Below are 15,986 nucleotides of genomic sequence, written 5' to 3'. Positions count from 1 at the left end.
CATAATCCAGGGAACGCCACCTTGCTGCTTCGATGTTCACTCGTCTCTGAACAAAGAGCTTCTTCTTGATATGATCTTCTGAATGATGTGTCCACGCGTCTCTGAACGAAGAGCTTGATAATGGGATGCCCACGCGTCTCTGAGCAAAAGATCTTGAAAATAGGAAATGTCCACGCGTCTTTGAACAAAAGAACTTGAAAATAGGAAATGTCCACGCGTCTCTGAACAAAAGAGCTTGAAAATAGGAAATGTCCACGCGTCTCTGAACAAAAGAGCTTGAATGAAATGTCCACGCGTCTCTAGAGCAAAAGAGCTTGAATGAAATGTCCACGCGTCTCTGAACAAAAGAGCTTTGAAAATAGGAAATGTCCACGCGTCTCTGAACAAAAGAGCTTGAATGAAATGTCCACGCGTCTCTGGAGCAAAAGAGCTTGAATGAAATGTCCACGCGTCTCTGAACAAAAGAGCTTTGATGATATGCCCACGCGTCTCTGGAGCAAAAGAGCTTCTAATGGAAATGTTCACGCGTCTCTGAACAATAGAGCTTCGGTGCTTGAATGTTTGTTGCGATAATGTTCTGAAGAAAAATTTCCGAAGACCAACGTTTGTCGATCTCTAAAGCTCGCCTGAACTTTATTCCGCTAAAACCAGTATGTCGGTGTCTTCGTGATTAGGCGCTTTAAGCTAAGTGAGACGATCTTTCATCAGGTCGTTCACTTATTGCAATTGTAATCAAGTCGACTACTAATCATGTCAAATTTTTTATAGGGACTAACTGGCGTACCAAGGAACCCGAAATTGCTGCATGAGGTCGAAATCACCTTTCTGAGAGGCTTCGAGCTCTGTCGTTGCTGAGATATCTCTGGCGCCAAGAATTGGAGTAGGGTCTTCCCTATTCTGCTGCACCTGTATTTATTTTTTACTATAGAACTTTGCCAATTTCTTTAACCATCTTAGGGTTGACCTAAGGCTTAATGTTGCTTGACTCATCGACTTGACACGACTCAAGGTATAAACTTGACTCGATATGATTGACTGACTCGAGGTTGACTCGACTCGAAGTGAAATGACACATGTGTTAGACTCATGACCCGTGTGTGCATAGTGTTGATTATGCGACTTGAAAATGCAAAAAAGCAAAAATTTTCCGTCATTTTTGTGGAGGGTACCGACTTTCTCCCGAAAAAGAAAGACGTGAAAAAGAAAATCAAAAGTTTGAAGATGCATGTTGAATGAGCTTAGTCAAATGTCATTTGATACTATCTCTCAAGGTGCAAGGATTAATCCATCCTAGGCTATCTCAATGGTTGACTCAATGATGAAAGCATTTAGGTAACTTAGGCACGGAGGCTAAGAACTTCATACTTCGATGTTATGACCATTATGGTTGATGAGTGATGTTGATATGACAAGGCATGCTTCAGCGTTGTGTTAAGATTTCATGACAAAGGGTTCCTAAGGGAAATATATTTGGTCATGTATGCGTGATGTGTGTGATAGTGACACTAAAATTAGGCCGCAAGAGCTAAGTGTGTGGAAAAATATATTATTGAAAAGAGTCAAATGGTGGTGACTCTTAGGCTAGGTAAGCTAATGACATAAGGATCAAGCCCCCAAGTCTAGCTCTAAGTGAATAGGGATGAGCATTGGAGATCCCTTGATATGATCATGGTGCAAGTGTGTGAATGTGAATATGAATGCATGTTTATTACGGCCGCACCTCGATGTGAGGTTGCCTACGTATCCGTTAGGAATCAGGCCGAACGTAGCTCTAGCCAAACCTCGCACAAGTGTGTATACCTCAAAAAGGTCTTTTTAAGGGTTGTAACGCGATTAGGCTAAAGGTTATAGAAGAAGGGGATAAAGGCTCAAGACCCTAGATAAGCCCCCAAGGTGTGCAACCTTGCTTTTGAATATTTGTATTTTTATGCTTGAATTTCTATTCTTTTTAGCTCTTTTTGCTTTAGCATTTATTTTATTTCTATAAGTGTGGGCAATCACGATCATGCGGTCTATCACTCACTTGGCATTCATGTTTCTCAGGCACGGTACCGAGCACTCGATAAAAGACGCAATCTGAGACGTGATCTTATCGAAGATATTTTCATATCAAAGACATTGGAACACTTGCCCTTTTGTACACTTTTATTTATTATTTTTTGCTATTTTTGCTATCTTTTGAATTACTCAAGCTTTGTTCTTTGAAAATTGCATAAGTTGCACACCATCCCATCCCAAGGTTAAATAGATGTAGGTTGAGAAAAGAAAGGTCTATCGTTAGACGAGGCTCAAAGTGGTTTATGAAGAAAGGATTGTATAATTGAAGGGCGAAAGGAGATATGATGTGGCTACAAGGGGTGCCTCAAATCATTAGTATACCTTGTGCTTAATTCGACATGGATTTTTTTTTTTTTAATGCAATGTAATGAAATGATCATATGCAAGGAAATAAATGCTCATTTTATTAAAAAGGGAAAAGAAAAGAAAAATTACAAACATAATCTAAAGGAAAAGAAAAGGTGCCTATGCTAGACTTATTGGGGAAAGGAAAAAATGAAAAAGAAATAGAAAAAGAGGTTATGAAATCTTTTCGTTGAAGCTCGCCTCTTCTCTTGTGTTGTTTCCTTTATCATCACTCGTTCTTCTTGTTAACTGGAAGTATGGGAAGCTTGTTATTATCAATCAAATGTTGGATAGCCTCCTTTAGCTTCCAACAGCTCTCAGTAGTATGACCCCTACCTTGGTGGTACTTGCAGTGTTCGTCTGGATTCCAACTAGGCAATCTTTTCTTAAGTGGGGGATCTTTAGTAGGTCCTATGGGAGTAATGATTCCCTTGGCATGGAGTCGATCGAAAGCATCATCGTAGCTAATTCCAATAGGGCTAAATTCCCTTTTCGGTTGTTTTCGATTATCCATGGCTAGGATCTCACTAAGGTCGAAAGTACCAACACTATTACTAGAGTAGGTGTTTTCGGAAGAAGAAGGATAGTCGTTCTTCTTCCCTTTACAGCCACTGTTACCATTGTTACTAATCTTGGCCTTCTTGTCGCGCGGAGGAACATGAAGGAGATTTGAATCAATGAAGTCTTGAACACGATCCTTGAGGGCGAGACACTTTTCAGTAGTGTGACCGCGTCCTTTATGGTATCGACAATAGGAATTTGGATCCCAATTAAGAGAACGTTTTTCAGATGGAGGGTCTTGACTGGGACCAATGGAGTGAATGAGACCTTGATCGTGAAGACAGTCAAAAGCTTCATTGTAAGTCATTCCTATTGGTGTGTATTCTACAATGGTCCGTTTTTCCTGTGGCTTAGGAGCATTGAGTTCTTCATTAAACTTTTGGCGAGAATTTTGTTCGATGGCTATCACCCGATTTGCTAATCCTTCTACCACATTCAAAAGCATGGCAATGACGTCTTGCAGTTTTCGAATTTCCTCTTTTAGACTTGACGAGTCTTCTAAGAAAAGACTTTCATCCTCCTCAATTATGGCCACTTCATCGAGAGAGGTCATATAAGTTGTCTCGATCATAGGCTCTCCTACAGGTGTGATAAGAAGTGATGGATCAAAGGATTCTTGGTCATCTTCGATGGCTAGAATCTCGGAAGTTTCATTGTTATCGATCAGATCTTGAATAGCTTCTTTGAGTTTCCAACACTCTTTAGTGTCGTGACCCTTTCCTTGATGATACTTGCAATGCTTATTAGGATCCTACTTAGGTGGTCTGGCTTCTGGAACCGGATCTTTGATGGGCCCTATGGGCATGACTAGTCCTTTGTGATGTAGCTTCTCGAAAGCCGTTTCATAACTCATGCCAAGTGGAGTGAACACCCTTTTTGATCTTTGGATTCGTGTTTTAGAGGTGTTTGTAGCATGTACCTCATTAATGGGAGACGAAGAAGAAGGATGGTCACTCTTCTTTCCTCTCGCACTATTATCTTTCAAAAGGTCATCTTCAATGTCAATGCCTATATTATAAACAGCTTTGAAAGTATTCAAATTGTGTTGGTACTTTAAGTGCTTTGAATACTTCCCTTGGAGATTCTTGATAAACATCCTCACAGATTCTTTTTCGGTAGGAGCCTTGACCATATTAGCAGAAGTTTCCCTCCATTTATTGAAGAAAGAAGTGAACCCTTCGTTTTCCTTTTGTTTTAACATCTCAAGTTGTCTGTGGTCTGTCTCGTCTTGGATGTTGCACTTATATCTATCTATGAAAGCGTTTGTTATCGACTCCCAAGAAGAGGTTTTTTCTTTCTCGAGAGAAAAGAACCATTGTTGACAAACGGTTTCGAGAGATAGTGGGAACAGAGAGGGGAAAACCTTCTTATCGATATCCTTAATGCTCATTATAGTTTCAAAAGCTCTTAGATGGAAGTAAGGGTTATCTGTTGCCTTGAATTTAGGGATGTCAGTGGCGTTGAACTTATGCGGAAGAAGTTCTTTGTCCAGCGAGACCCCTTGTGAACTCATGCCCTGAAATTTGTAGTCACTAGATAGCTTGCTTAGACTTTCTTGCATGAGATCCATTTGTTGTTGCTTCACGGGATCATCAACCTTGAGGGTGAGTAGCTTCAGTGTTTCAGTCATGGTAACCAATTGGTTCCTAAGCTCATTGACTTCTTCTTGAGTTGTCATTATCTTCTTAGCCTTCCTCTTTTGACGAATCGGTTTATCAAAAAGCGAGACTTGAATAAAGAGGTTGTCCTTGATTAATCGCCCTTCTCTCCTCGACCAAGTACTGTGGGAAAGGAATTTGGGGATATTCATTATTAATTATTTAACTCAAACTCTATTCGACATGCAATGGAAGGAGGAAGTGAAGAAAGATGGAAGAGAATGTGAAAGAAGATTTAGATGGAGGGATATGAAGAATTAGGAATAGAATGTACCCCCCAACTCAAATGACGGAAAAGACCGACTCATGCATGAACCTAAGACATGGCCATGGTGTTATGTACTCAAAGTGTGTGCTAAGACTAGTGAGTGTAGGTGACATGTTAAGACTCGTGTCATGACCATGTGGCTAGACTATGTGACCAAGACTCGATTAATGACTTGACAAGGTGTTATTGACAGCGAAAATTAACCGAATTAATTAGCAAACTGGTTAATTAGACCCTAGGTGATGACTCGACCAATAATCCGAACTGTCGGCCAAGCGACAGGACTGGCGTCGCATTATGGTGGTTGGCGCCAGACAATTTAGTTAATGTCTGGCGCTACACACTGTAATGTGGCGCTACAGCTCAGACTTTGGCGCCAACATTGGAGCTTCGGTCTGGGACTGTTTTCGGTATTATTAGTCAACTGGGGTATGCCTAAAGTCATACTAGGTCAATTCCGATTAAAAAAAAAACTTTATTGACTCAAATTAATTAATTAATTAATTAATTAGGCAAAAGTTCTTTAAGTCATTAATTTTAGTCTCAACACAAATCAACAAACGGTTAAGAGGAACATAGAATATATATGCACAACAAATAATGCACAATTAGTCAAGTAGGCACAATATGATGCAATGAGTTCGCAACCTAACCATGACTCTAGTTCTCTAAAGTTCGGGATATGGTTTAGTCAAATAGGGTCCATGGTTAATTGTCCGGATGCACCGCGCAGAAGCCTAACCGTGAAGGGTTAGCGCGTGTGGATGGGACAACACGAGTTTTTAGGAAAAACTCACTTCCATGGTTTGGTGAATTCAACATCTCAGATGTACCCTTTGTTGCCAGGAGCGTTCAATCGGGTAGATAGAGCATAAATTCCCAGAGGGTTATGTCCATATGTAGAACACATATGGGTTTCAGAAAAGTGAGAAAAAATTCATTCAGGAAGCAGGATCGAGCAAACAATACGAAAAACCGGTCAAAATTAGAACGCATATTTCTAGCTCGGTATTGGGGGAAATTGGCGCCAACAAACAGAGATTGGCGCCAACTTTTAACTGTAGCGCCTAGCGCCAATACTGGCGTCTGGCGCTACGGCAAAAAGTGTGGCGCCAAGCTCTGGACCCTGACGCTACTTCCCACATGCCTCAGCAGCTTTCTGTGCTCAATAAAATCTTCCAGTTTCGCGCGGTGTTATTTCAGTCCTAGTTGTGAAAGACATTTCTCAAATTTCCTACGTGTAAAATCCTATGTTTTTTACTCATTACGGATGGTCTTTCCAATGAGAACCTTTTTATGCATATGACAATAATGTTAATCAAAATTACGCACATGAAATACTTAGAACTTTTCGAGTCTCATCCACTCATTCTAAATCATTGCCGAAACAAATTCAGGAATTAAAATAGAAATCCTCCCCAGTCGAGTCGCCAAAAACTGTGGGGAATAAATTCAAGCCTTAAAAATCCCACTAGCCTGAACCCCACTGTGATCATACACTAAAGTACGGTGGCGTCCAAAAGGGAAGAAGATAGAGCAAAAGAGTCGCCAACAAGTTTTTAAGGAACTTGTAAACCGTTCACGAGGTGAAGGTTACACCCCTTAACGATCCAAGAGATCGTCAACTCCATAAGGTCATGAACCAAGTAAGGGTTCGGGGATGATGGTACAAATCCAACCTAAAAGAGATTGAACCTGCCCTAATAATAGGCCTCTACTTTATTCTGCTCGTATTCATGTGCGCTTTCTGACTAACATACAATCAATAGGATTAACCCTAAACCTGTTTAATCTATGTTGGTTGAATTTAATGCACATATAAACTATTATTGGCGATCACTTGAATTATAATCATAATTAACCTAACAAGATTATTAAATATCTTATTAAGCGTGATTACAAGTACAAATTCCCTTTAAACATGCAATAAAGGTGATCAAGCAATAACAATAAAAATAATGCATATCAAGCAACATAATAAATAATCATAACAATAATTATAATCGTTATCAAAATAATAATAATAATAATAATATTCATAATCATCATAAATTATCACAATTATAATCATAATCATGTTCATGTTAATATTAAAGCATAATAAAAATAGCAAGATCCTAGGCATGATACTAACAAGATTAATAACAAACCCTAGCATGTCACTAAGCAATAAAAATCAAATCTTTAACCCTAACATGATACTAACAATCATAAATATTAGGAAGAGAATAAAAGGCATCATACTTTTAATCATACTTAATATTAAAGTTACCCTAGACATGATGCTAGGAATTTATTGTTGTCACCCTAAACATCAAATTAAGGAAAACATCCTAACATGATACTAGGAATCAAAATAACAATCTAAGCATGATTTCTATATCATAATATCAATTAAACCATTAAAGTACTTACTTGGATGCCTCGTACCTCTTTCTAATAACAAAATACACACGTTAGTAACTTCAAGGAAAATAATAATCAAAAGCAATTAAATTAAATAATTTAAATAGAGATTTGGGACCAAACCCTCAGAAATTAAAACCTTTCACGTCTAGGGCGAAGGCAACTTCGAATATGGCTAGGTGTTTCTAGATCTTGTGAATGCGGAATTATTTATTTGAGAAAAGGCTAGTTTAGAAAAAGAGAGAGAGAGAATAATCAAGAAAATCTTGATGAGAGTTGGTAATTCGTGAATGTTGGTGAATTGATGAATGATTTGTGAATAAAGAGAGTTGATGATTGAAAACGGAGTTTTTGATACAGTATTTATAGAGAAAATCAGCCAAAAAAGATAATTTAACAAAACAGAGTCTGAAGATCGAAAATCAACATTGGCGCCAGCCCTGGCTAGTTGGCGCCAACACCAGTGGCTAGCGTCAGGCGCCAATGGCTAGCGCCTGGCGCCAATCCTGGTTCCAGGCGCCAAGGCCTGGGGTTGGACGCCAAACTGATTTTCAACGCGTTTTCGAAAATCTGATAAATTTCCCGTACTGGAAGATAAAATAATATAATTCCATCGAAAATGCTATTTGATCTTGATTAAAACTCTGAAGAGTCCTAATTGAATTAGGAATGATAAGAACCTTCTAGAATGTTCTAGAATACTAAAACCATTCCTAATTGCATTAGGAATGATAAATCATATTAGGCCCTCCCCTAGATCATTGGGCCGTACATAAAGCTCAAACCGGACCCAGTTTAGTAAATTGGCCATAATTTCCTCAATATTCATCGGAATTGGGCTTATAATATATCGTTGGAAAGGTCTTTGCAAACCCCATCCAACTACACCACTATTGGACCCATATCATGGACCAACCAAACTGGATTGGCTATTTTCTTAAAATAAAGTTTTCAAAATCAGGGAGAAGAGAAAAGAAATAAAACTTTCCGCAACACTAAACCTTTCCACACTTTTGTTTCATTCGATTATGATTCGACGTGAAAGGTACTCATCACTGGGTTTGGTTTTGGGGAGACACAAATGGGTGTCTACACCCATGCATTTTACAACGATAAAAGGTAACAATGCATAAAACGCGCGAGAACTAGTAACTAATCTAGGTGGTTAATCCAATTAACACGCCTAATTAAACTAGTCAAAGTTGTTTTAACCGGTTATGGAAATAACTAAGAGACGCTCCCACTAAATTCCGCATCCAACTTAACTAATCCAATTAATTAAGTCGGTGAACCCAAATATTTGCCAAAATTAATTTTGCAAATGTCGCTCAAAACCCGAGGCCTAGTTTCCAAAATTTTTAATTAAATAAACAAAATAATTAAAATAATTAAAACGACAATTTAAGCAAAATTACGTATTCCACAATGTCTAAGTGCCTAGCACTAAGGCTTGGAGTCCAAAAAATACCCTTATTTACATATTAAGCAACGCTAAAATTAACTTTAAAATAGCATCGCCTTAATAACCCGGGGTTATTGTGCCAATTTGGGATTGTACGTACCGTACAACAAGCACGTAGTATGCCCATGCGCACCCCCGCAACACCAAGCATGCATGTGGGCTGCTTGTGCTCGCATGCGCCACGCCCAGCCCAGCCAAGCGTAGCAGCACGCACAGCGCGCACAGCCTTATGCTGCTGCTGCGCCATGCTGCTGCTTGCTGCTGGCAGCGAGCAGCAGCCCACGCCCTTCCTCGCACACACACACGCACAACACCAAGCACCTAAGAACGAAGTGCCCAGCAGCCTCGGCAGCCACATATGGGTTGCGTGAGCAGCCAGCTGGCCGAGAGCTAGCTCGGGGCTCTTAGGCCTCGTGTTGCGTGCTAATACTTCGAAAATTATCGATTTTTGTGTGTGACATTATAAATCAATTCTAAATTAATTTTAGAATCAATTTTGAGGAAAAATGAAAAATAACAAGTCCAACTTAGATAATTCATCCAAATGCAATTAACCAAATTTATTTCCAAGAACCATTCTTTAATAAAATTGGTTTAACTTGGTGTAATAAAATAAATTAGGGCAATTCTCACTATTAATTTAATCACTTTAAATTAATCTTGAGATTTTGACAAAATAAAAGGGAGTTGGAAAAATGAACATAAGTTCAATAAAGACTCCAACTTTAATACTTGTGACTCCATGAAAAAATTATATCTTTCAATATGAAGATAAACCAATTTCAATCACAAGTTTTAAACTTTATGATTCCAATCAACTAAAAAATGATTAAATCAACAAAGTTTAACCAAAATTCATGGAATTTAGTAACTCAAAGTTTCAATCACTTATCATAAATAAAGATTGAATCTTTAGTACTTGGAAGCAACAAAGAACAACAATTTCACACTTAATGCAATTAATTTGCAATTATGTGAAAAAATAAAACCAAACTTTCAAGCACCAATTACTACCAAGTAATCATGCTTAAAGTGGTCTAAAATTGCATATAAATAAAGGAAAGAACCAAATTCATAACCACCATAAATATGCAATCAATTTTCAAGGTTAGAAAGACTTAAAATTTTTCGTCAAAACGAAAAATCCCTCGAAAAATGCATTTTTGGTCGTTTTTTGGCTAAAAACCGAGCCCTAAAAGGGTAAAACCATTTCCAAAACGCCTTTTCCACCCAAAATTCACTATTTTTGGGTCGAAATCTGGGTTCGGGAGCTGAAGACAGCTCTAATACGAGGTAAAAATTGGAAAAACGAGTTACTAATCTAATTAGCAACTTAAAACCAGAAAAATTAAGCCATAAAAACACCTTGAAAATATTATGATTTTAAAAATAAACGAGCGAGGCTCCGATACCGCTGTTGGGGTTTGGTGAGTCCGACTCACCGCGGAAACAAACCCAAAAACAAGACCGCACTCGCAATAAATAAAACCATAAACATAATTAAATTAATCACAAGATTAAGATAAGCTAATTACCTTTGACGCGTGCTTCGCTCCAAAATGAGCTCTTACTTGAAAGCTTCAAGTCCCGCTCACACGGAGACCTCCAACGAAGTCCACCCGCACCAACAAAACCGACTAGGTCCAATGTCTTGGGGTTAGCAAGACCCGACCAATAAAACCCGAGTAATTATATTGAGTTCAAAGGTTTTCACTAATTGTGATGCCTTTTCCAACTCTTACTCAAGCATCATTCCCAATGCCCATACTTGGGTATTTATAGGAAATGATGGGAGTATCATTTACTCTCCCATCAATGTGGGATAGTATGATTTTTCCATTTTATTTTAAAGCTAAAATAAAATTAATAATCAAGCTAGTAATAAATCAACAAGTGGCAAACTCATGTGAGTGGTTAGGTGAGGACCACTTGGAGAAGGGGGGGACCAAACTTGCTCCCCACTCCCTCTCCCATAACCGGCCACCTCACTCCACACACACTCAAGGACCACAAGCCACATGGCACCCACCCTTGGGCACCAAGGCAGCTAAGGTGGGATGCCATGTGCTGCTGTCCGTGGCAGCCACGCCCAGCAAGCCCAGCACTCGCATGCGGGCTGCCAGGCGCTGCTGGCCAGCAAGCCCAGCATGCTTGCGCGGGCTGCTGCTGGCCTTGGCCAGCGCTGCTAGGCAGCAAGCAATGGCCTAGCCATGCTGCTACTAGATGTGGCGAGCTGGCGCGCCTAGCATGCTAGCTGCTGCAGCTTGTTGCGGCATGGCTTGCTAGCCATTGCGCGCACAAGGCTGTGCCTAGCATGCTAGCACGCACTAGGCAGCGCCTAGTCTTGTGATGCTAGCATGGGTGCGCTAGCACGCACCAGCCAGCCTAGGCTCGGCTTGGTGCGCATGCTAGGCCATACGCCCTTAGCACTCGGTTTGCTTGGGCATTCCGATGCTAGGGGTATTTTGGTCTTTTGTTGATTTATTACTATTTCTCGTCTCGTCTTTCACTATTTTTCGACTCGACTTCCGACGCTCGATTTCGACGCTCTAAGCTCGAATTTCCGACGTCTAAATAAATATTACTCGGTCGACTCATTAATTCCTTCCGAATTAATTCGTCGTTTCGGTTTGTTGAATGCTTGGGTGTGACCCGAAGGGTTCAGTCAAGATTAAGCTATAATATTAATTATTCATTAATATTACTGATCGGAAGCGGCCTCCACCCAGGCATTCCGATCACTTGACCTCACTGAATATATTAGCTTTCTAATAATTCTGAACCCACTAACGGAATAGTACACTTGTTCGAAGGACACCATTCCTTTCAAGAACCCCAAGCGTGATTCCTCTACTTAGTCCACGAGCATGGATTAAACCTCTACTAATGCTAGTTAGTTGTGACTGAACACTTCAATCAACCTTCAACGGAGATTTGAGCCACGAACACACCACAACACCACCCACACACCACCACACGCGCCACCCAAGGAGGAGGGTCGTACGGACAGGGAGGAGAGAGAGAGGGCCGAGTAGAGAGAGAGAGAGTTAGGGTTTTTGGGAAACCTGGTTGCTTGTGTGACAATTCACTGTATGTCAATTGTTGTGTCATGCAACCCTAGGCATGGTTTATATTTATAGATCATATCTAGAAATAAAACCATGTCATGTCCAAAACCCATTAGACCTTTCTAACTATCCGAGCCCAATTATCAACATGGTATGTCATGTACTCATGAGGCCCAATAATGGGCCTCTAACTTGTTTAACTCAATACTCTTATGTGTGACCTTGTAGGATCCACTCTATAAGGCTTTGGGCCATTAAGCTAGCCCAAAGATCAATTGTCATATCTAGCATCAAACATTGACGACCCTATAGAATGAACTTATTATCTCCATAATAGTGATTCTTGATATATCTAGTAATTGCACTTATTGAAGACATAACTCCTTCACTCTTAACATACATGAGAAACATAAATAAAATTAAAGAGATTAGATAGTATTCTAATATCAAATTTTTAGTCAAAATACTGCAATTAAACAATATTTTCTTTGTTTTATGAAAATTAAAATATTTTGCCAAAAAATCTCTCATATATTTAGTCATACTATTGCAATATTTTTTGAAACTAAGATAGTAATTCCTAACTACATAAAAAGCAAGTAACCTACATATAATTGCAACATTTGAATGAGAAAGCGAATACAATATATAATATTTTAGATAGATATCAGATTAAGGTCATGTTCACTTCACATTAAAAAAAGTAGTTTCAGTTAAAATAATTTCAGTTGAGAAAAAATAATTTCAGTTTAGCAAAAAAAAAAAAATTCATTTCTGTTAAAATAAGTTCAATTCAGTAAAAATAATTTCGGTTCATTATAAATCATCAGTAACTTTAAAGAAAAAATATACCAGAGAATCTGTAAAAATAATTTCAGTTCAGTAAAACTAATTTCAGTTAAGCAAAATAAATTTAGTTCAGTAAAAATAAGGTGAAGTGAACGGGGCATAACATTGAGACTTGATTCATAATACGCCGTAATAATGAATTGATAGAACAGGCCCTAAGTGTCATCTATATGACATGGTTGTAACATTAGAGATCAGATTCAACCTATTTTCAACTTTCTAAAAATATTATCTATGGTAGAGTATATTACCTATGTCGTCTCTGTCTCTTTCGCTTATTCATTCTAGTTCTAGGCTTCTAGCCACTAAGAAGTTTGAAACATGCTCACAAAATTGTGCATCATGATTAATATTACTTAATTCTTTCTTATAATAATAGTTTGTATTATCCACTTTATATTAGTTAACTTCAAATTACAATTAAAATAAATTCTAAGAATATCTAATTGATAAAAATGTTTTTAGATAAGATAAATTAACTTCTGAGTTCTGATAGGTGAAAAATCTATTAAGGGCATGTTCTCTTACGTTGAAATTCAGTTCAGTTCAGCTCTTAATTTCCTTCTCTTATAAAATATTCAGTTCAGTTCAATTCAATTCAGTCCATTCCAGCTGAGTTCAGTCAATGAGAACAGACCCTAAGTGATGGTTTTAAAAAAAAGTCTGATAGGTGAAAATCAGATGCAAAGAACGCATTAAAGAATTCATTAATGCAAATCCTTGAAAGAGCATATATAGTCACTAGTTTAAGTCCCGTGCAATGCACGGTTTTTACATAGCATATTTATAAATTATAATGTTAATTTAACAATAATTAATTAAAAATAAAAATCAATATTTTTAATTGAAATAAATACTTGATTTTCTTTTCCATAAAATACCTATTATAAAATATTATATGTCAAAATATTTTCATTGAATGCATGTAGAATATACTTTATATATAGTTGTCAAATTGAAAGTTAAATATTATAGGATATTATAAAATAATGTTAATAAATATTTGTTAAAAAAAGGAAAGTAAAAGTGGCGGGAATTTTTTTAATCAAAACTTGACAAGTGTCATACCAGATTCGCCTTTAGTATAATGTAATTGATTTTCAAAGTATGATAAAGATTTTCTTAGCACCTAATATCTTTTTTTCAATTTCCATATAAAAAGGCCCTCTAGAAGATTTGAGAAGAAGTAAAGGTTCTGGAAACCACTTGGACCTTGTCACCTTGTTATATACGACTACTCTGCTTATGTTTGCTAATTGGGATTTGGGGACCGGATAACGGAATGAGACTCAAGAAAATTGACGAAGTAAAAAATGAACTATAATCGAACTCAGCTGAACTGAACTGAACTGAACTGAGCTAAACTGAATATTTTAAAAGAGAAGGAAATTAGGAGCTGAGCTAAACTGAATTTCTCAATGAAAGAGAACATGCCCTTAATTTTATTTATCTAATTTGACTATCCAACGGACCAAACTTTAAGGATGGTCATGATCTAATTGATTAATATTAAGGGTTTGTTCTAATTTATTCAAAACAACTTAAGTGATTGGAGCTAAACAGAACAACCCTGAATCATATGAAGTAATTAGTAAGTTTTCTTGAATCGGGATGATGGTGAATGGAATTAACGGTTATTTCACTAGTAAAGTATCTCATACTGTCTTTGGTAAAATTTCAAGTTTGTGTTTTTTTCTGAACTCATTATCATCCAATACCACATTACCGCCCTTCTAAGGGTAATAGTAGAGAAAATTTGTCAATCGCAACAAGGGATAAACTGTAAAAATGAACCTTGATTTCCATAGCTATACATGTGCAGAGCTATTTTCATTGAGTCATTGCCTTCCATTTGCAAAAAACCTAATAAGCCTATAGTTATAAAAAGAATTCAACCATTTTGAAAACATCTGTTGTTGGGTTAGATATGATTGTCATTTTGGGCTTAATGAATGAACATAAGAGGTTACTTCACAAGTCACGACTAACGAGTCATGGCTCATGAGTCATGATTGGTTAGTTAACGGTGATTTCATTCAAATGATTTTAGGTTAGGTATTCATTGTCCACTAAAAAACATTAGAAAACCCTCTAAACAGTAATTTTAATCAATGATTTAAGGTTAAATATTCATCGCCCACTAAAAACTTTAGAAGACCCTCTTCACATCCGGATATTACAAGTACTTAATTTTTTTAAACAACTAGCCAACTAAGCAAACGAAGTCTTATCGGCTTATCTTAAAAGAGTGGCCATAATTTCTCATTTGGTCTTTTCTCCGAGTTCCACAACTACATTCCAAAGAATTTGGTGCTATCTAAAGTTCAGTTACTCGATTTATAATTCAAAATTAGAAATTAAATTTTTTCACACAATACATTAAATACCTAAGTTCCAAATGAAAACAGAACTCCCAAAAAACCATAGATCAATCCCAAAATACTGGGAAAAAAAAAATAAAAACAAAAAAAAGGTAAGATCGCTCAGTAAAGTAAAATCGACACACACAGGATAAACCTGTTTTCCGGTCTGTTGAGCTTGATTTTTCAATAGTCATCAATGCGATCAAACCATCCTTAATCTAACTATTCATAATTAATTAATAAAATCAAGAATTTGATACAATATACCAAAAAGAGGGAATCCAAATTTGAAGTAAATGAATTCAAATTAGGACAAATAAAACCCTCAAAAATTGGAGAAATTAAATATATGCCTCCAGAACAAAGCATTACAAGAAATCGATCCGCAGATCTCACAACTTGCAGCCGAAAGGGAAGGCATTTCTTAGAAATTGATGATTAATTAAAGTTGAAAATGAGAGAAAAATTGACTTACCAAATTGTGTTGAGCTGTGAATGCAGTGAAGATTCATAGGTTTGAGGATTGTATTATATACTACTGTCATATATTTGCCAGCTTAAACCCTAAATAGTTTAGGGTTTAAGAAGGATAAAGCCCACCTTTTAAACTCAATTAGGCCCTTTTTGTGTAGCATTCACAGGCTTCGGCTCATTTCTTCAGAGGCCCATCTCATTAATTATGTTTTTAAGGGGTCAAGTAGAAGAAGGTGGTCCAAAATATAGTTTCATTATTTTCTTAATATTTGTACTCTATATATAACAATTTGATTTTTATGTTGTTAATAAATTAACTTTGGATAGTGATGTAGCTATTTATGTATTAGTAATAAAATTTTACGTGTAAAAGTTAATTTTTTATGAATATATACTGATTAATTTAATAATTTCTTGCTGTAGACACCCATTTGTGTCTCCCCAAAACCAAACCCGGTGATGAGTACCTTTCAC

General features: G+C 37.3%; 1 non-coding gene across 1 annotated transcript; it reads right to left on the bottom strand.

The window, feature by feature from the left end:
• Positions 1-15,152: 15,152 nt before the first annotated feature.
• LOC145641368 (small nucleolar RNA Z107/R87) lies at positions 15,153-15,242 on the bottom strand. Its single transcript, XR_014115401.1, has one exon. It is a non-coding gene; the product is annotated as a small nucleolar RNA Z107/R87 (small nucleolar RNA).
• Positions 15,243-15,986: the final 744 nt, after the last annotated feature.

The sequence above is a fragment of the Chenopodium album genome, chromosome 7 (assembly GCF_948465745.1).
Source record: "Chenopodium album chromosome 7, dcCheAlbu1.1, whole genome shotgun sequence".
NCBI lineage: Eukaryota > Viridiplantae > Streptophyta > Magnoliopsida > Caryophyllales > Amaranthaceae > Chenopodium > Chenopodium album.
Note: the sequence above shows the minus strand (reverse complement) of the source record. Positions and strands in the feature narration are given on the sequence as shown.